The sequence below is a fragment of the Dermacentor variabilis genome, chromosome 8 (assembly GCF_050947875.1).
Source record: "Dermacentor variabilis isolate Ectoservices chromosome 8, ASM5094787v1, whole genome shotgun sequence".
NCBI classification, from domain to species: Eukaryota; Metazoa; Arthropoda; class Arachnida; order Ixodida; family Ixodidae; genus Dermacentor; species Dermacentor variabilis.
Window position 1 is genome coordinate 91,074,119 of NC_134575.1, and position 19,934 is coordinate 91,094,052.

The following is a 19,934-nucleotide window of genomic DNA, read 5'->3' on the forward strand; positions in this document are numbered from 1 at the left end:
TTCGGTCGTGCACAGCGTGCCAACGACGCAAGCTTCCCGCCCCTCGTTCTTCTGGTCCTTTGTAGCCCATTCCTTGTCCGTCCTGACCATTCGACCGCGTCAGCGTCGATCTCTACGGTGCTCTTCCCTGCACACCAGCTGGCAATCGCTGGATTATTGTCGCTGTCGACCACCTCACCCGCTATGAAGAAACTGCTGCACTGCAAACAGCGACAGCCTGCGACATCGCGTCCTTCCTCCTGCATAACATCATACTGCGACATGGGGCACCGCGGGAAGTTCTGAGTGATAGAGGGCGTGCGCTTCTTTCCGAAGTTCTTAACGCCCTTCTGACCTTGTGCCATACCGTCCATCGCACCACTACAGCTTATCATCCGCAAACGAACGACATAGCAGAACGGTTCAATCGTACTTTGGGCGACATGCTATCCACGTACATTACATCGGATTACATCGGATCATACCAACTGGGACCTTGTTTTGCCATATGTTACATACGCCTATAACACCGCTTCACAGGCCACGACGGGATTTTTGCCATTCTTTCTCGCATAAGGCCGTGAACCTACCTGAACGCTCGACACCATTCTCCCCTACCGACCTGATCCATCAGAGGGCACGCCTCTATCTGAAGCCTCCAAGTATGCCGAGGAATGCCGTGAGCTGGCCCGTTCGTTCACGACGGAAGACCAGAGTCTCCAAAAATTCCGTCGCAATGATGACCGACCCCCCTGTACCTATCAGCCGGACTCACTAGTCTGGCTGTGGATACCTTCAAGCGCCCCTGGTCTATGCTCTAAACTCTTCGCTCAATACCACGGTTCGTACCGCGTCGTCCAACAGACGACGCCAGTCAACTACGTCGTCGAGCCGCTAACGCCGTCTACTCACTTGAGGCGTCGCGCACGCCAGAGCACGTCCAGAGGCTTAAACCCTATTACGACCCCCTTGTCCTCGCTTCTCCTTGAGTCGCCAGGATGGCTCCTTCTTCTCCAGGGGGCAGTTGTAGCGAAGAAGACTGGCGCGCCCTATGCACACATTATCATCATCGGCCCGCCGTCGAAGAGAGGCTCGCGCTCTCGGTGTCTGACGCTCGATTGAGACGGTCGCGTCTCTGAATGCTCAATAAACCGCGTTACACGTGTTATATTCAAATATACACTTTTGTCGGTTGCACTCATTGGTTCGTTGAACATCGTTCAACGGGACCACGCCACCTCAGAAAAAGTCAGACATTGGACGGCGCACCGGCCTGTGACAACGAAAATCCCTGAATGTGCCAACGAAGACTATTCGCTTTAAAATTACGAGGCGTTATTCTTGCTCGCGCGGTTCCGAGACTTCGACGTGTGAAGCTTCAAAGTTGTGTCCACCTAGAGGATGTAATATATAGATGTGATCGCAGATAACACTTATATCACTAAATGTATGCAGATCCAACGCGCAGCCTGAAACTACGTGAAGAAAAGATTTCATGAAGCGGTTAACCAAACGCTATAAATTTGTTCATTTAAATCCTGCAACTCTTGCGTAAAGAAAACTTGCGTGCGTGCATGTGGTGTTGCACACTTGGCCACAAATTATTTGTCTGGAAATTTAGTATGATAAACATAGCATACGATCGGAATATAGAAGCTGCAAAATCTATATGGGTAGAGATGTAGAGAGGCAGAGGATAAAATAAAGAAACGATCGGACTAGACGGCTTAGATGGCAAAATGTTCAACGAGAGCACGAGGCCGAGCTGAAAAAATTGCGTGGAATATATCCAAAGAAATTCTTGCTCAAAATGTGACAAGAGACGCAATGCGCACGATTGCAGCTCGCTCTGTCCGTCTTCTGCGGATGCCTCCGAAGCTTTCAGAGCCCTCGGCTAACAGAAACATGTAGAGCCAGCCGGGAGCACGCACCCGTCTAGGCTTTCCTCTTTTGCTTGGGAGCGCGGCCAATGCGACGGCCGGAGCAAAGCGTGTCAACGTGCGCAATCTCTAAGGTCATGGTGCTGGGCAAGTGCATAAGCGTGTCTTGTACAAATAGTGCATAACTAATCCGCAGATTCAGTTTTGTTCCGGCTCATAAGGAAAGGTGCTTGATAACTACGAAATATGTTAGCAAAACCAGGAAAAATAAATGAATCATTAAGTGAATAATATTATATTCGGAAATGAATTGGCGGCAAATGAAAAGCGAAAAGTCTGGGTTTCCTCCATACCCGTACATAAATATTCCACAGCGGATCTTTTGCCTGAGCTTAGCAAAGCGTCAAGCTGCTTTGAGTTATGTGCATGGCGAAAGTACAGTTAACTGTGCCCTTCCTGGAGGTCACACGAGAAAGCGTCCTTTATGTTTCCTACATGTAGAAATTTGGCCACTGCTTTTATGTTTCCTTCGTGTCTCCGTCCTTTATCTATCCTTTATGCTACGGTCCTTTAAACATCCTAGATATTGAAATGTCGCCACTGCTTTGATGTTTCCTCGATGCTTCCAACCTTTATGCACCCTTTATGTGGCCATGTTGATAACACCACTCATCCTATGTAGACACGCATATATGAAGAGTTACCTGAGCCCATTTTATATTTATGCACATTTTGTGAGTTTTAAAGTTCTGCATTGGTATTCATTATAAGGTTACTGTTCTCTACGATATGCAGCACACTGATTTGAGGAAGCTGTAAAAGACAGCAACCTTATATTAACAGGAGGTCTTAATAATGCAGAAAATTTAAATGCTTATTAGTCGGCTTTCACCTCATGGTAAGGAATATCAGTAAAGATGTCCTTATCATAATTAAAATCTATCCGCTTGACAATGTTTCATCTGAGTTCATCTTTGCAAGCTGATACCGACTTGAAGATGGTTCATATTGTGGGCCCTTGACATATGTCCAACCATCAAACAAAGGTTATTCCCAATGTTTCATTTCAGGAAGGCGTGCTACCCTCCTGCCTTTCGCACCCTTTCACAAACACGCATAAGCCAAAAGTGCTGCGTGAAGAGCGTTGTTACTCAAAATGCACAAGCTACCGTAACTCACCTCGCCTATATCGTGGTCATTCAGGCTTAGATGAGAAATGTATGTTTTAGATACACACATCATGAATCCGAAAAGAGCAGCCCGCGACCAGTCCGCCTAGGTTTCTTCGATTTCGTACTTCATCCTAGCCGCTAATTGCAGCTCAGAGAGCAGAGCGCTAAATGTGGAAGTGGCAGAGAAGGTGCTCGATACTATCTCGTCACCCACAAAAAATTTCACGCAACGCTGCTTAAAATTCCTAGACAATTTCATTTGCGACACCCAGCCATTTGTAACACAGGATCATTGTTTTGCGATGGCAGAGTACAGGTGACGGAGAGGATGGTTATGGAGATGAAGGCACACTATATTCAGCAGCAATTTAGGAATTGTTGAATGAATGACTTAAGTTATTGAGAAAAAAGAGGAGCAAACATCGGTTTAAGCATGTCTCGGCACATTGGGAAAGGAGCGGGGCAGAAAAAGAGGAAAAGCTGAAGTCCGGGTGGCAGGTGAAGCCGCAGTTTAGGGTCGAGATAACTTAAGCGAGAGTTTGTGAAGCCGGTTGAATTCCAGTGTAGATGTGCGATGTGGCGATGAAGTGATTAGAGTCACCGCCCAGCATCCATCCTTTGCTTTAGTATAAGCAGCCGCCGTTCTTGGTAATAAACGTTTACTGAAAACCAAGGGCGCTATAACGTAAAACTATTCCAAACTTTTCTATTCCAATTCTGCTATCAGCCCTCCACGATTGGCCAAAAACTTTTTTCGACCATCCCCACTTCACCTGTCTGTCACCTGACGTCACGAAAACCGCGATAGCTCTCCATCTGATATGATGTGTACATACTGATTATGCATGATTTGACAGAAAAAAGAAAAACAGTTATTTCTGATTCGACCCCTTTTCGCCATTAGCCCTCGGCTATTGGTAAAAAGTTTTCGGGCTGCACCCACTTCACCTGCCTGTCACGCGACGTCACAAAACCGCACAAACTCACCGCGTCAAAGTGACGTGAACGCGATAAAGATGCATTAATATGCAGAACAAAACTGAATTTTCTTTGGAATCGCCGCAGGCTGCCCCGTTCCGAAAGGAATAAAAGATAGCTGCCACCGATCGCTGAGACGCTGGCTACTCGCACCTGCCGGAGAGCATGGGTGTATTTGCGTACAATAATATTTCTTGCGTGGCCGTGTAACGTTTTCGAGCCCTTTCGGCACGTTTACCACCTCATTCTGCCAACTTTTCTTTGCTGAGGGTCAGTTTTAGCGTCATTTTTAAGCTTCCATTGCATGCCGCCGCGATTTTCGACCAGCCACCACAAGCTAAGCAAGGGCAAGCCGACCAATCGCAGACGCCGGCACCACCCTCTTCATCCGGTTATCGATTTTCAGTGCACTGGCTCTACCCCAACGGATCCCTCTCCACTTGAGCGTTCTCCTTGCCTCTTGTCAGCCAATTAGATACGGCAAGCCGCTCAGTGTAGGCAATGTTATTCGTTTTTCAAGCAAACAAAAGTGACCTCCTATGAACGAGGAGAGTGTTTGATTGGTCTGTACAGACAACCCTGTGGGTGACCGCCCGGTGCTTGCGTCGGTGGTTACGCGAATTTGACGTCAGGAGATTGGAATAGAAACATATTGGAATAGTTTTACGTTATAGGGCCCCAACTTTGGCAATCATTCATCGGCCATACCTTGCCGCACATTCCTTAGTGGCAGGTTCTGTGGATTACAATTGTGCCGTCGCGACAAGTTACGACCATATCGTGACGCTGGCGGTTGCGGTTGCCATACTCGTGACTCTTGCTATTGCGGGAATACTGTAAGAGGGGTTTAATGCACAATTTAGAGAACATACATTTTAGAACAGCGTTTCTCACCTTATATACGCTCGACGTAAGCACCATTGCAGCATGCTATAGTGCGCGTCCCTTCAAGGCAGAAACGCATACGCAAACATAAGAACGCATTATAAGACAGCGTGCCGTCTTGGGCCTCGTGCTAAACATATCCAAGCCAGCAATATATTAGCAACCATGCTGTCGTTTTGATGCAAGGAGGTTATATACTTAAACTTCTCGAGTACCCGTCCCAGCCGCCGCCTATGGGAGCTGGTGAAGCCGCTGGCGGCGATATTGATAGAGGGATTGCTAGCAATATATTGCTAATATTGCTAGCATCACAATAGCGGGCGTAGTCAGGCAAAAATTTAGCGCATTTCATTAGAGTGTGCCTGAGGACTCTGTGTAGATTACGTACGACAGTGATAGCAAGACTACAACATTATTAGAGAATATATTTCAAAAACAAGTTCACTTAATAATGCAGTGCAGTAAAAAGGAAGTACCACCACTGTATAGCTGTACATCATGTATAGATGTACTTCATAAACAGCAGTGGGGATAAAGGGCACCCACGCCTCAGTCCCTTGTTGATATCAACTTTCTCCTCGCTCCACATTCCTTCCCATTCAACGCAACGGTATTTTCTAGGTAAATCTCTAAAAAGCTGTAGATAATCGTCACCTAAACCTTCCCCGTCCAGAATATTCCACAAAATGCTGCGCTCTACGTTGTCATATGCCGTTGTCGTATGCTGCGCTCCTGTAATGCCTAAAAAGGCCCCATATAATGGTCTGCTTTCTACTTTTGATATTTCAATACAGTGAGTAAGAACGAATAAGTTATCATCTAAACGCCTACCTATTCTGAAGCCATTCTGAAATTCTCTGAAAATGCAACTATTCTCTGCCCATGCTTGAAACTTTAGTTTGGTTACCTGCATTGTTAGCCTGTATTTACCGATGTAACGGTCAACGGTCTATATGAGTGAATTCTATCTTTCCCCTCCTTACCTTTATAAATCAAATTAATTCTACTTTGTCGCCAACTGTCTGGTATTCGTTTATCTTTTAAAGTTTTTTCCACTGCTTTCACCAGAGCTTTCTTGCTTCTTGTTCCTAGTTCATTTATCAGCCTAACGGGAACCTCGTCTAGCCCTGTGGTTGTGCGCTTAAGGATTTTCTCTTCGGCTTTCCTCCAGCTGAAATTTGTTAGCACCAGCTCCTTTACCACCTGGGTCTCTTTCATGCTCTTTTTTTCTTCAAATACAACCTCGTCATTGCCTTGGGGAGATTCGGCTGTTACTTTTTGGATGTAATTTAATGCCGCTTCTCCTTCCAATCTGTTTCCAACTTCGTCTAGGATATGTTGTTTATTGTTGTTGACTTCCTGCCTAATAATTTTATGTGGTTCCAAAATATTCTAGGTGCGGCCCTCCTTTTCTCGCGTATTTCTGACAACCAACGTTCACTTTCACCTTTTATCTTTGCTTGCGCCAGTATTTGAACCTTGGACATTTTCTCCCGGTATATTTCCCATTTACTGGCTACTTCATCCAAGAAGACTACTGCGACTTCTTTGCCTGCCTGTGCTAACGGGATGCTTTCTGTCGTTCGGCGATCACTTCTCGTATTTCTGTGTTCCACCAGCTTTTCGGTTTCTTTCTTCCTTACCAACGAACATGTTGTTTCTCTTTCCGTATTTTTGTCGTTATTACACTAACAAGTTCACTATGTTCCCACTCTTTATTTGGCCATTTGCCAAGTTCTTCTGCGACTCTAGTGACTATATTTGTTATTTGTTCAGCGTTCAAATTTGGACTGGCCATCTTGCACGGCTTGCTCTCTTCCTCAACTACATATACCATTTTCAAAATGATGCGTTTATGGTCACTCCCTATGCAGATATAGCCTTCCTCGTCAATTACCACATCCCTCAACTTATCATGAATTCCTTCTGTCATCAGGCAGTAATCAACGGCTGATTGTCCGTTTCCCACTTCCCATGTGATCTGCCCTTCACACTTCTGCCCTGTATTCGTGATAACGAGGTTATTAGCTAAGAAGACCTCGTTTTCTAAAATAAAGGTGTCGATCGATGTCTGTTTATTAACAAAGTTGATGTCAAAAAACGTCGCGGACGCATGGTTCCCCGACCTGTCGTCACTCACAGTAAAAGGCATGGGAAATGCTGGCATACTTATCTCAAGCAACAAGTGACAACATTAATTGAACGCATCGGGCTATCTTTCCTTTACCGTGATTTATTCCAAACATGTAGTTATTGCAACAACCAACACAGCTTTATACGTGATGTGTGTCTCTTGAAACAAAACAAAACTTCTTTTCAGACAAACATGACCTACACTCCAAGTGAAGTAAATTCAACTGCTGTTTGTGTAGTTTCTGTCATTCGTGACGGGACTTGGGGAACCATCAGCTAAACGACCAGAAGCCATGAACAGAGAACGGAGGTAGCGTAAACCCAGTCAAATGCACCGTAAACTATACACTACGCAGCACGCCTCTGCTATCGCGAAAGCCGCATGCAGCACACGCAGTGACCGGATGCAATATTTGTGGTTTGCGGGTTGTTGTTGAAATGCTTATTGAAACAATATTTAATTAATATTGGCAAATAAAAATAATTCTGTCTTGTTTTTAAATCGCAGATATATTTATGTTTCACATATTTAACTGTAGAGTTAACAAACAAGCAGCACTGAGAATGTTCTCACGATCACAAAATCAGCCATTCGTGTTGGTGGATCCAGCTGTTTGGGGTGACATTGCATGACGGCATTGCGAAAGCGACACCAACCAATTTTTCGCAAGTTTTTACAAGAGATTGTCAATTACTTGCTGGAGCCAGTGCAGTAATATTCGGCTCTCGTGTTTCAGGGGCCCTTAAAGCTACATAAATTCAGTCCACCTTAACATGATGAGACATAGAGTAGTCAAGTCTGTGCAAGAAGGGAAACCAAGGGGCTTCATTTATGTTAATAACGGCCATGAAAACCCAGCACACCATGAAGCCATGAATGAGCTGTGGTTGAAGTGGGTATGTAGAAAATTATTAGGAAAGGCAATAAAAGTGGACGGAAAGCTAACTTGCTGGCTGGAGGAGCCAAACCCACAACTTATGTATTACGCAGGTGCGTTTGAACCACAACCACAGCTAATTTCCTCTGTGGCTTCCTTGATTTGATTGTTGTCTTTCAAAAGTTTGTGCATAGAAATTCAAAATGAAGATGGCGCTGACAGATGGAGTAGCGCATTGCTGTATAAAGGTTACAAACACGGGTAAGGTGTCTCAGAAAGGCCGGCCAACTTTTCAATGGCAGGACCTATCTTTGTTAAAGGTGGCCTTCATCCTCGGCAGATTAGTTTTAACATTTACTAGAGTGACGTCACATGTGGTCTTTGTCGGTGGCGTCTCGCAGTAAAGGGAGAGTATAAAAAGGAAGTTAGCGCTATTCTAGGCGTGGTTTCTGAGACGAGGGCACAACAGCAGGACAGCAGGGAGGTGGCAGAAAAAAAAGAAAGAAAAGAAAAATAAGAATATAGGAGGGTGCTGGGGAAGCGATAGGTTAGGAAGCTTTCAGCGACCTTGTCAGACCTTGTTATGTTGTACAATGCTTTTGATACTTGTATAAGATAGGCATATGTTTTCTCAGTGTCAATTAATAATGTATGTCTATTATGTTTTTTATATGTTCTATATACTCTGTTAATCTTATTGTAACGCCCCCCTTACCCAATGCCTCATACGAGGCCTGTAAGGACATTGTTAAATAAATAAATAAATAAACTGAACAGAAGCTGTACGGGTAATAGGCGGCATGCGTTTCTGGTTTTAGAAAAGCCGGTCAGCCGGCCACTGCGCGAGTACCAAAATGGCATCAGTTTAAAGAATTACTTGAGAAACGCAGCTCCAATGCGTCGGGTAATCTTGAACATGTTAAGATGGCGACGCGGAGTCGGGGGGAAACTTATGAAGTAGTTGGAATGCAGCGGCTTGGTCTTTTAAGGGACGTTGGCTTCAGTAGTTCGGAATAGGCGTCTTCACCGCGGTATGCCGAAGTGGGGCCACACTGTGTGATGGAGGAACCAAAAACGGTGTTCCGGCTTCTGGTGCTTTCGAAAGACAAAAAAAAGACGAGAAAAGAAAAAATACGGAACAATAAATAGGAGGGTGATAGCAGAAAAAGTGGGAGGGGGCAGGTAGACATAGGAAAAGGGCTCGTATGATTGATATGTGCGTTAGGGCGTGGAATAAGAAAATATTAAATTGAGTAGTCGGGGAGGGCCAAGGAATAGCTGGAAACGGAGGCATAGATGAGCTTAGGAATCGAGGTTAGCTGGTGGCTTACCGTCTTTTGTACCTATCTTACTGATATGAGAATTTCGGGTTTAATTACAGCTTTTAGAAATCCTAAGTTGACATGTGCGAAATTGATTCCCGTTGAATGCACGCAATTATTCTTTTGTGTGAGGTATGAATCTGTATATTCTCTCTCGAGCTGAATGGAATATTGTAGTATATAAAACCACGGTTTATCGAATTAGTCGCCATGTTCATTGAAATGAGTGGCTGCTGCTTTAGGTAAATTGCGTTTTTTATATACGCGAGGACCGTTGAGTCTTGCATGAATTTGTTCTCCAGTTTCACCTATGTATTGTTTATTGCAAGCGACATAGCCTACACCGTTGGCTACGTTGCTTGATAGGCAAGTTAAACTCGAAGTTACTTTGTGAAGGTGACCCGATGATGTACTTTATACTGTAGTAGATTGTATATGTTTGCATGTAGAGTACCTTGGGTGGCCACAGGGACCGGTCGTTGGCTTCATCATTGTTCTTTGTTTGGCATGTACAAGAATGTCTTTGAAATTAGTTTTGCGTCTGTACGCCACTCTGGGCTGGTCGGCACAGATCTTAAGTTTCTAGTTGGTGGTGAGATATGGGCAGTATTTACTGAGGATGTCGTTCATGTTTAGAAGTGTGTTTGAGACTTTAGTATTAAGAAGAGGCGCTGTTGTTCTTGTGATCTTAGGGAGGAGTTTGAGGGCCTCGACTCGCTCAAGGTTAGTGGCGTAAGTGTAAGCTCTTTGAAGGACAGTGTTAGGGTGTTTCCTCTTTGATAAAGTATCTTTAAGGTGATCGATTTTATATGTGTATTCTTGGTTTTCAACACATATGCGACGTAGACATGTGGCTTCTCCTTTGATGACACGTTGCTTGTAGTGCCTGGGATGGTGGCATGTATATTCAGGTACTGTCGTTTGTCAAAAGGCTTCCTGTGCAGCGTTGCTTTTAGTGTCCCATTGTCAATATGTATTGTTGTGTCCAGAAAGTTTATGCGCTAAGAAAGTTTATACACGCGCGAAGTCGGCCGGGGAGCCCCAAGCATCTGTAACAGCAGCGTTCACTTTACTCGAAAGTGAAGCGATAATGTTGGCATACGCGTCATTCACTTTGATTTAGCAGCTCGTTCAAAAATGTATCCACCGTAGACACCACTGATGCCTTCATGTGTTTTACAGAGTCAGAGATGACTCGTCTGTTTGCACTGGTGCCTGCAAAATCGCTTTCGAATACTTACTCCTTTGTTGCTCTGAAGCAATAGGTCGCGGAATGTTTCTTCCTCGTCCTCTACTACGAATTCGTACACCTAAGGCCACTATGTTTCATGAGTACCCACAGCCTCCTAAAGGGAAATATATAGGACACTACCAGCTCATTATCTTTCCTGATTCTTCTTGAAGAACAAAGGGCGTGCGAAACTTCTGACAAGCTGCCGCGTGCGCGGAGAGGGCGCAAGTAAAGGTTCGATATAAAGAGAAAAAAATACTTTTGGAATGATCTGATATGAACTCCTAATTTAAGGAGTTTAGGACATGAAAGGATTAAAGGCAGTCTCAGGAGAAGCACTGAATCAGTGTACGACTGACGAGGTCATATTCGAAAGCACTACCTTCGTAAATTTCCTGGTAGGCCTTCTTTATTAAAATAGAATATGGAGGTCAAAATTGTATATATTTTTCAATATCACGCCGAAACTTCTGCACCAGTATGTCACTCTAATGTCATGGATTTCAAAACATCTTGTCCTGCTTGAGGTGTTGTGGCAGTAAATTTTTTTAAACTTGCCGAATTCAATCTTTGGCTCTTTTACAATCTAGTCCAGCCCATTTTTATTTATAACAAATGCATTAGGTTACAGCAGGCGCTGTCAAATTGTATGACATCACAGCAAGCTGGTGCGGGAACTTCAAGGTGGCGTCGCCCCATACCTTTTGCTTTTTGCGTTTCCCTCTAGCTTGCCAAACTTCATATCTCAATGAAAGCAGCTTTATAATATTGTTAAAGGGTAATTTACTAAGACTGCTGAAAGTATCTTTTTCTCTTTAATGTTCCTTGAATTTTAGCCTTGGAGGCGTACTTCGCCACATTCCGCATTCACATCTATTTTTAATGCACCACCATTTATGACCTCGGCTGCTCATAGCTCTCCGAGGATAAACTAAAACGCCTTAATTGAGCCACGCTCGGGCAACTGCGCCTACAGATTACTCACAACATTCCTTGCTATATCAGACGCCGTGAAATCCCATTGGTTATAGTGTATCGCTGCTGAGTCCGAGGTCATGGCTGCCGCTCATTGGGGGCAGTTTCCAAAAACACTTGTGCACCTGTGAATTGGGTGCACGTTAAAGAAGCCCAGGCGGCGAAATTATTCCAGAACCTCCAGACTACGGCGAGCCTCATAATCACATTGTTATTTTGCCACATAAAACCTCAGAATTTTCATTGCCTCTGTGTCCATGTAATGCGAACAAGGTTAGTCGTTTAATTTACCCAGGACAGCACAGGATGTCTCGCACAACGCATAAGAAGAGAGAAAACCTATGGTTGAGTAAATACTTGCACAGCTGCACAATAATGCCAAGGCATTAAAGTTTTGCCCATCATTGCACATCACAGGCGCCCCATTTTCATTAACATGGTCAAGAATATAGTTCTTTGGGAGCATTGGTGATCAGCACATAACAGCCAAAAAACATTTTCGAGCACTTGAAGACGATATTTTTTACGGAGGTTCACTTTACGCAGACACTTTCACTTCGCATCCCAGTTTGCACGAAGGTTCCCCTCATTTTTAGCAAACTTTGGGTCAGTGGTAGTTATGTTTCCCCCAGGATGACGAGGTAGATTCTGCGCCTTTCCTAAAACACGCTTTTAATCCAACGTTCCGGATGTCTCATGTACGTTTTTTACGGAAGAGGCCACAACTGAACAGACCACACTCAGCTTACAATTACCCACATTTTAGAGCGCAGCTCTTTGGCGTCCGTTCCTGGGTTTCGCGTCGTCGTCGGCGTTGTCGTCGGCCTCGTAACCAGCTCCGCCCCCCTTTCATCCCCCCAGCGCTAGCAGCGACCGACTGATACCGCTGGATGCCGCTGACGCCGCTAGAGAGTCAAGATAACGTGACTGCATAGAACACCGTCGCCGCCATGCAGAAAGAGGAGGAAAGGGCCCCCCCCCCTGTTCTTGTGTGGCGGATAGGGTGCTCTTCAGTTGCCGACGCGCCGGTTATTTCACGTAGGCCCCGGCACGTCGACGAATACGTGACCACCTTCCCACGGCTAGACCTGGTTCTTAGCGCTGCGGAAGCGAGGGTATCATATTGTTTGTGTCGGCATCGGCGGCGTTGTCCCTGAAACCAACTCCGCAGCTGGGGTTGACTCACTATCGGCGTCAGCGGCATCAGTCAGTCGCTGCTATCTCTTCCCTCCTCCCTTTATCGTGTTGTCCGCTTGCTGCGCGCGCTTCTGCCCCCATCGTTTGCCGCTGGGTGTACACGCCGCCCCCCTCCCCCCTCTTCCTGCGAGTCTCCGGTTGTCAAAGCGCCGGCTCGAACTTAATTCAACGGCCGCTCAAATACCCAACCCCACACCCGAGCAGTGGGAGGCCGTGCTGACTAGTTCGGACCCTCGTAACCAGCAGCAACTGGTGCGGCGGGCCCGGGAGACAGCAAGAGCCGCAGGAGCCCTGGACTAAGGGCGCCTCCCGCACAAGCAGAAAGACACCTGCTTGTCCTTTCTTTTTAATAAATGTTTCTCCTCCTCCTCCTCCTCCTTTCTTCGCTCCTCCTCCAATGCAACCCCTGTGCGGTGGCAATCAGAGAGCCAGATCGGTGGCGGCGGATCTGTATATGTGCACCGCCCGAGCCGACATTGCCGCTGCCGTTCGCCCTGTGCGGTGGCAATCAGAGAGCCAGATCGGTAGCGGCTTGACATAAAGACAAACAGCAATTTCCTAACACTTATGCGGGAGAACATCCCGTTCCTCTCGCTCGTAACGCGTCCCACGGCTGTGACAACCTCGCGAGGCACTTGTATAGATCTCGTCTTTGAGAATCAAGCATTGGTGTACCAAGTCGAACATATATCAGTCTATTTCTCCGACCACAAAGCTTCCTTCATGACTGTCAAGAACTGTTAGTGGAGTCTTTGTTAAAGGAATAGGTGTGAAAAATAAAAAAAAAATTCTGTGATAGCGCATACATGTGTTGCTCGATTTCTTTGCCTCAATCTATCGAAAAGGTGAAACAGCTTATTTGCTGCGCTCAAATTTCGCATTAGGAAGTAACGTAATCGTCCGTAATTTTTTACTCATACTCTCACTTAATAGAAACCAAGCTACTCGTTTAGTCCACTAAGAGCATTGAGAAAACCTACTAAGTACTTCGTGGAACGCATCAAAAACACGCAGAAGTTAAGCATTCAGTAAAAAACTTTGAATTGTCATAATAAGGTCTCAAACATTGCACTTCTTCCATACATGCAGCCCCCATTCCCCCTTTATGCGAATTGGACGTGATGTAGAATTATCGTGGAACATCAGGAAACCTTCAATCATGAACTCACTCACTCACTCTTTCAAACACTTACTGAATATTTTTTACAGAAGCTGTAATTTAGCAACGAATCTAACTTCATATGCCCATTCGCCACATAGTTCCCCCTGTCCAAATTCCATCTTGGTGAGAATCACAGCACAGCGGGCGAAATTCGGTGGTGTTCGTAAAACACACCTCTAACGCTCCAGATCACTGGAATACCTAACTTACCGCAACTGCTGGAAATTACCCTCCACACTTTTTACTTCGCCTGCACAGTACCCTAAATATTTCACTCATTTTTACCAATTATAAAAACGGCACCTAGTTTAACTCGCCGAAGCCACCGGAAAAACCGTCTACAAACCCCAAATATCGTGCGAAAATAAACACAGAACAATGTCTCAGTAAGAATTTCCAAAGCTCTAACTCAGGCCAGGAACGCTGACGTTTCATGGCGCTTTACATTTACCATGCCCCCTATTCTCACTAATTAAAAATTGTGTTATAGGATTCCCTCGCTACACTGCCAAAGACAGAGCACGCATGATCTATGTTAACTAGGGTCCTGAGACAACTCTATGACTGTTATACTGGGTGTTCGAAATTAGGCTTTATGGTTTTCTTAAAATTAGGCACTGGGAGGCACGCGAAGACCGCCTGTGCAAATAAATTATGTGGCCAGGGGGTGCACAAAGTCAAATTATAATTATCCGTACTCGGTTACCGTACTTGGTTATCAGTACCTGGTGACAATTCATTTGGCTTTTCAAATAACGCTGGAGGTTACTGTTCGATACGAGTTCAGAAGATTGGAATAAAAACCGATTGGAATTGTTTTACCGCGTCCTACTTCTCGCGTTATCGCGTCCTACTTCTCAGTCAGCTGCTGCGCACATTTCAGTTTAGCTTAAAGGACACGGCTTGCCACTGGTATCTGAAACACTTTTAAAAATTTGTAATGCTATTTGATACGAAAGCAGTTCCTCTGGATACAAGGTGTCGTACGCCATGAATCGCAGTACAACGCAGATCAAAGAAATTGCGCTTCATTAAGGAAAAATATTCTCTCACACTCAATTTCTGTACATGAGCAGTCACGTCAAGAAGCCCGCGGATTCTTCATTGCTCAATCTTTATTTGTCTTCTTACATAGTCCGGGTAGTCACGCCTCAACACTTTCTGCACATCAGGCTTTGTTGTGTCCCACATACGGTCCGCAAAGAGCCTCATTACTTCGTTCGCAAGTTCTTTGTCGCCAATGAAAATTTTTAATTTTGTAAAAGGTGGTTGTGTAGTGGTCACGACAACAAAATTCGTTGCGAATGTACTGACAAGCAACCCTGAAAAAAAGGCAGCACATAAATCACTTATTACTACAAAAGACGAGCAATTGGCATATTGACTTATTTAGCATATACGTTAGTGCCCATACCGAGAGAACATGAGCAGATATCCTCCTCGGGAGCTCTTCTGAATATGTGCCATCTGAACTTCATAATTGCATGTGAACTACAAACGTCTGGCAAATATATATAAAGTAGTAATTTGTTCATATAGCACGGCGAAAAATTCAAGCAGTACTATAATACGCACATCGAACACGGCAGAAGAATAATTTATATAGCAGTAAAAACCAGGTAATGTTATGCTAAAAATCCCCGATTCCTGATTGTTCCCTTTATTACTACACCGCACATTACTTGAAAGTTACGCAATAGCTTCCAGACGTTTTCACATGTCGAGAAACAACTGGCCGCTATGGCAAATAAGCCGGTGGCATTGCGCACAGCGAAAAACGAAGGCTCGGTATCTAGCGGCTATACGAAATTTCTGTGTAGCGTATGTGCTTAAATAATACCCATGCTCTTGCTCATTTAAAAGCATTGCCGTGTAAAAGAAAATTTAAATAAAGCTATGTACCTGGTATTAGCACTTGCAGATATATCCTCTTCACAGCTTTCAATAATAAGCGAAACGCAGCACATTTTTGTTCGTTTCTGGGAACGTGCACGTTACACGCCTCACACATATGGCTATGTGGCGCGGTTGGCTCAGCGTATTTTATTTCCCCCCCCCCCAACTTTTTTTTCATAAAAAATATAACCTTTATTGCAGCTAATGTCTCTTCGCAGAGATAGTGAGGGAGAAAGATGTAAATAAGAGAAGGCTGGGAGGTTAACTAGAGCTAAAGCCTCCGGTTTGCTACCCTGCACTAGGGAAAGGAAAAGGGGAAGTAAAAACGGAATGAAGAGTGGTGACAAACAGAAAGGCGGGAAAAGAAAGGGACGGGACCATTACAGTCTTCGTAATAGGCCACTGCCACGTAAAAAAGTCAACAAAGCCTTGACGGACTTTCGGTTCGACGACCAGTTCATGTCGGCACTCCAAGTCTGTCCGTTCGGAAAGTGGCCTGTTGTCAAGGCGTGCCAACACGGCCGCTAGCGACAGCCGGTGCGTGCTGTATCGAGGAAAGTGGCACATACGTGTTCTATAGTCTCCACGCTGCCGCAGTGACTGCGAGCCGCGCCCTCGTATATACCGACTCCGGAAGGCGAAAGGTTAGTAAACTTCCTTCATCGCCAACGTTTTACGCACGCCTAGCCGAACATTTTCGTAGCCAGGGGGGAGGGGTCGTAGTCTCAACCTTTGACAAGCCCTCTCCCCACACTCGTCTCCCTTTTCCCCGGCACCGAAAGATTTAAGAGTTGGGCTCACAAAGAACGACAGGAATGGAAATTGAAAGGTTCAATGTGAAAGCAAGTCGAGGGCTAGTGCCGGTCCGAAGGGCGCCGCGTGAGGGGTCATATCGGCGATTCCCTGTGCCATGCGCACGCCAAAAACGCCTTCGCCGTCGCACCAAGAACAAATAGGTGAAAGGTGCGGCTTACTATGCGTCTGCATCAGCTCGCATCCGGTTTTGGAAAAACCGACTACATTTGTGCTTTTTTGGAAGCCGACACCGTAAAATTGGCCTGAAATGGGGGCTGGTGCAACTAGGAGGGGACAGAAATTGGAAAAAGCACTGATTTGGGCGACACTAAAGTACACAGGGCCTATTTCCAATAATTACAGGATTTGGAATTCTGAGTATTAACGCTATTTACTGAGTTATTTCGCCTCCCATTGGGGACACACTGTCTTGTGGGTATGAATATGGCGAGCAGACGATTAGGAGAGGCCATTTCAAGAGGCGCAAGCCTACGGGCCATTGTATATAGTGGAGGAGGAGGAGGAGGAAAGATAAAAGTAGAAGGCAGGGAGGTTAATCAAAATAACGTCCAGTTGGCTACCCTACACCGGGGGAATGGGAAAGGGGAAAACAAAGATCACATCGAGAGAGAGGAGGGAAGGAGAGGTGGAAATTGCGGTGAGTTCGCTGACGCGTGTGGTCTTACAGAAATTGCATTAATAGTCACAGATAGTCGCCCAAACCCATCGTCCTTAAGAAGCACAAAAGCGCCTTCGCCGCTTTATGATGGGGGCGGTGTTCAAGCAGCACAAAAAGCGGCCGATTGTCCAGTTTTTGGAAAGCTTTGGCAAGTTCTTGTCTCTTTGGGCCATATCATGGACAGTGGCACAGCAGGTGGTCAATGTTTTCTTCGGTGCCACAGACCTCGCATGCTGCGCTGTCAGTCACTCCAATTAATGTAAAGTATGCCTTTGTGAAGGCAACTCCTAACCAAAGGCGACAGAGAAGCGCAGCTTCACGTCCAGGAAGTCCGAGTGAAGATAGGAGTTGGAGATAGGAGATAGAAGTTTGGCGAGTTCCACTCGGTCACTGTGAGACTGCGTGCCAGGTGTCGAAGCTACCTTGCAGCGTCTGTTCTCGAAAGCTGAATTGGAACGCTGTGCTCTTCTTGATGTGCTGTGCGAGCAGCGTAATCGGTGGAATCATTGCCACTGATTCAACAGTGGCCAGGTACCCATTGAAAAACAACCTTGTGACCTTTTTGTTGGACGTCATGGTAAAGTTTCACGACTTCGTATGTCAATTGGTCATGACATCCGTGTCGGAGAACTGACTGCGTGCACTGTAATGTCGGTTTTGAATCACAGAACACAGCCCATTTTCTAGGTCTTTCAGAATCAGTGAATTCCACTGCTAGACGCAGTGCCGTTAGTTCTGCCGCCGCTAAGGTCGTGACATGCGATGTGTTGCACCGCAGTGTCATTCCTCGTGTTGGTATAACCACGGCGCCACCAGAACTGCACGACGTAGTCGATCCATCGGTATAGATATGCACGTGGTTGCTGTACTTTTCATGTAGAAGAAGTAAGCTCAGGTGTTTTACAGCAGGGGCCGGTAGATCTGTCTTCTTCTGTAGTCCTGGAATCATATGTAATTGTGGACTGCTCAAGCACCACGGAGGAAACGCTGGCTTGGCGGCAGGGGCGTACCCTGAAGTAAACGAGGCACGATTTGCACTGACAATACCGCTAAATGTCGAGCAAGACCTTGCAGCAGTGAGGCTCGCCAAGTGGTGAGAAGGGGTCCTAGCATAATGCCTGAGATGCATACGCATTCTCTCAACGGTATTGTGTGACGTGATTGGGTAACCCTGCGCAAGAGCAATGGTTTCGGCAGTTGACGCACTGCGTGGTAAGCCAAGACATACCTTAAGGGCTTGGGCTCGAACATTCTGAATCATACGCAGGTTAGTCTTGCAGGTGTTGGATATTACAGACAGGCTGTATCGCAGGAATCCAACGAACAACGCCATGTACAGCTGTAAAATACCGTGTATAGATACCCCCCAACTTTTCCCTGCAAGGAACCTGAACAGGTGACAGATAGCAGTCAGCGGCTTTTTCACGTACTTGACGTGCTGAGTCCAAAACAGGTCTCTGTCAATTACGACTCCCAAGAACCTGTGACTTCAGTTGTATGGTATAAGTTGTCCGTTAATAGATACGCAGTAATCAGACATTGGCTTCCTCGTGAATGCCACCATTGTGAACTTTGCGCATGAAATTATAAGTCTTCGTTCACGAAGGTAGCAAGATGTCATTTTGGCTGCCTTCTCAAGCCGGGCGCGAAGCTGAAGTCGTGTCACACCTGATGCCCAAATGCAGATGTCCGCATAAATGGAAAGTCGTGCGGTGCTTGGCAGGGCGTAAACTAGTCCACTGAGGCTGAGATTGAAAAGAGTCGGGCTAAGCACTCCGCCTTGAGTTACTTCGGCTACCGTAATGCTCGGATGTGGGGCCATTTTCTGTGTGCACGTAGAATGGTCTCCTCTGTAAGTAGTTGCACGCCCACATATACATCTTACCACCAAGTCCGACGGCTTCTAACCTGCTAAGGATGGCTTCATGGGTGACATTATCATAACCTCCTTTAACGTCTAGAAACAGAGCAGCAGATGGTCGCTTACAGGCCTTTGGTGTTGCACAAAAGTTATCAAGTCCACAAAGTTGTCTGTTAACGAACGGCCACGTCTCAATCCGTCCTTGGCATGTGGATAGATTTCATAGTACTCTAAGTACCATTCCAGACGTGTTAAAACCCTTCTTTCCATTGTTTTTCCGACACAGCTGGCAAGTGCGATCGGACGGTAAGATGAAATCTCCAAACGCGACTTGAGAGCTTTGAGAAGTGGAATGAGGCGAGCTGACTTCCATTCTTGCGGAACCGTACCCGTCTGCCAGGAGTCGTACAGGAGCAAGAGTGCCTTCCGAGCTTGATCTCCTAGGTTACGCAGGGCACGGTATGTAATGCCGTCAGGTCCTGGGGCTGATGAACGCCTGCACAACGCCAGTGCAGCTTCTAGTTCTTCCATAGAAAAAGGGCATTCCATGCGGGGATCGCGTGAGAACAGTGGGTGGTCGAACGTTCCCGTAACAGTTCCATCGCAATTTGCCTCGCCAGCAATCTTTCTGCAGAAAAATTCAGCGACGTCAATATCTCTACACTGTAGATAAAGTACCAGAGATTTAAACGGGTTGACGAAAGGTTGTGCGACCAATTTAAACAGACCAAAGGTTGTGCGAAGGCCACGAACAGTCCTCCATATAGGCGACAAAGGTTTTCGCGGATCCCGGGACTCGCAAAAGGATACCCATTGTCGCGAAGCCAGCTTGTTCATGTGACGCTGTATTTTCTTTTGTGTTCGTCTAGCCAATCTCAAGTCATGATTGGACTTCGTGCGTCTATATCTTC

At 45.9% G+C, this 19,934-nt stretch overlaps 1 protein-coding gene across 3 annotated transcripts in view; it reads right to left on the reverse strand.

Moving 5' to 3' along the window:
• Window positions 1-14,889: 14,889 nt before the first annotated feature.
• Window positions 14,890-19,934, reverse strand: part of LOC142591171 (uncharacterized) — an 89,620-nt gene continuing 84,575 nt past the window's right edge. For all 3 annotated transcript variants that reach the window (XR_012830374.1, XM_075703535.1, XM_075703536.1), the window contains one exon: window positions 14,890-15,114. The gene's annotated coding sequence lies outside the window, so the exon portion shown is untranslated. The remainder of the gene's footprint in view (window positions 15,115-19,934) is intronic.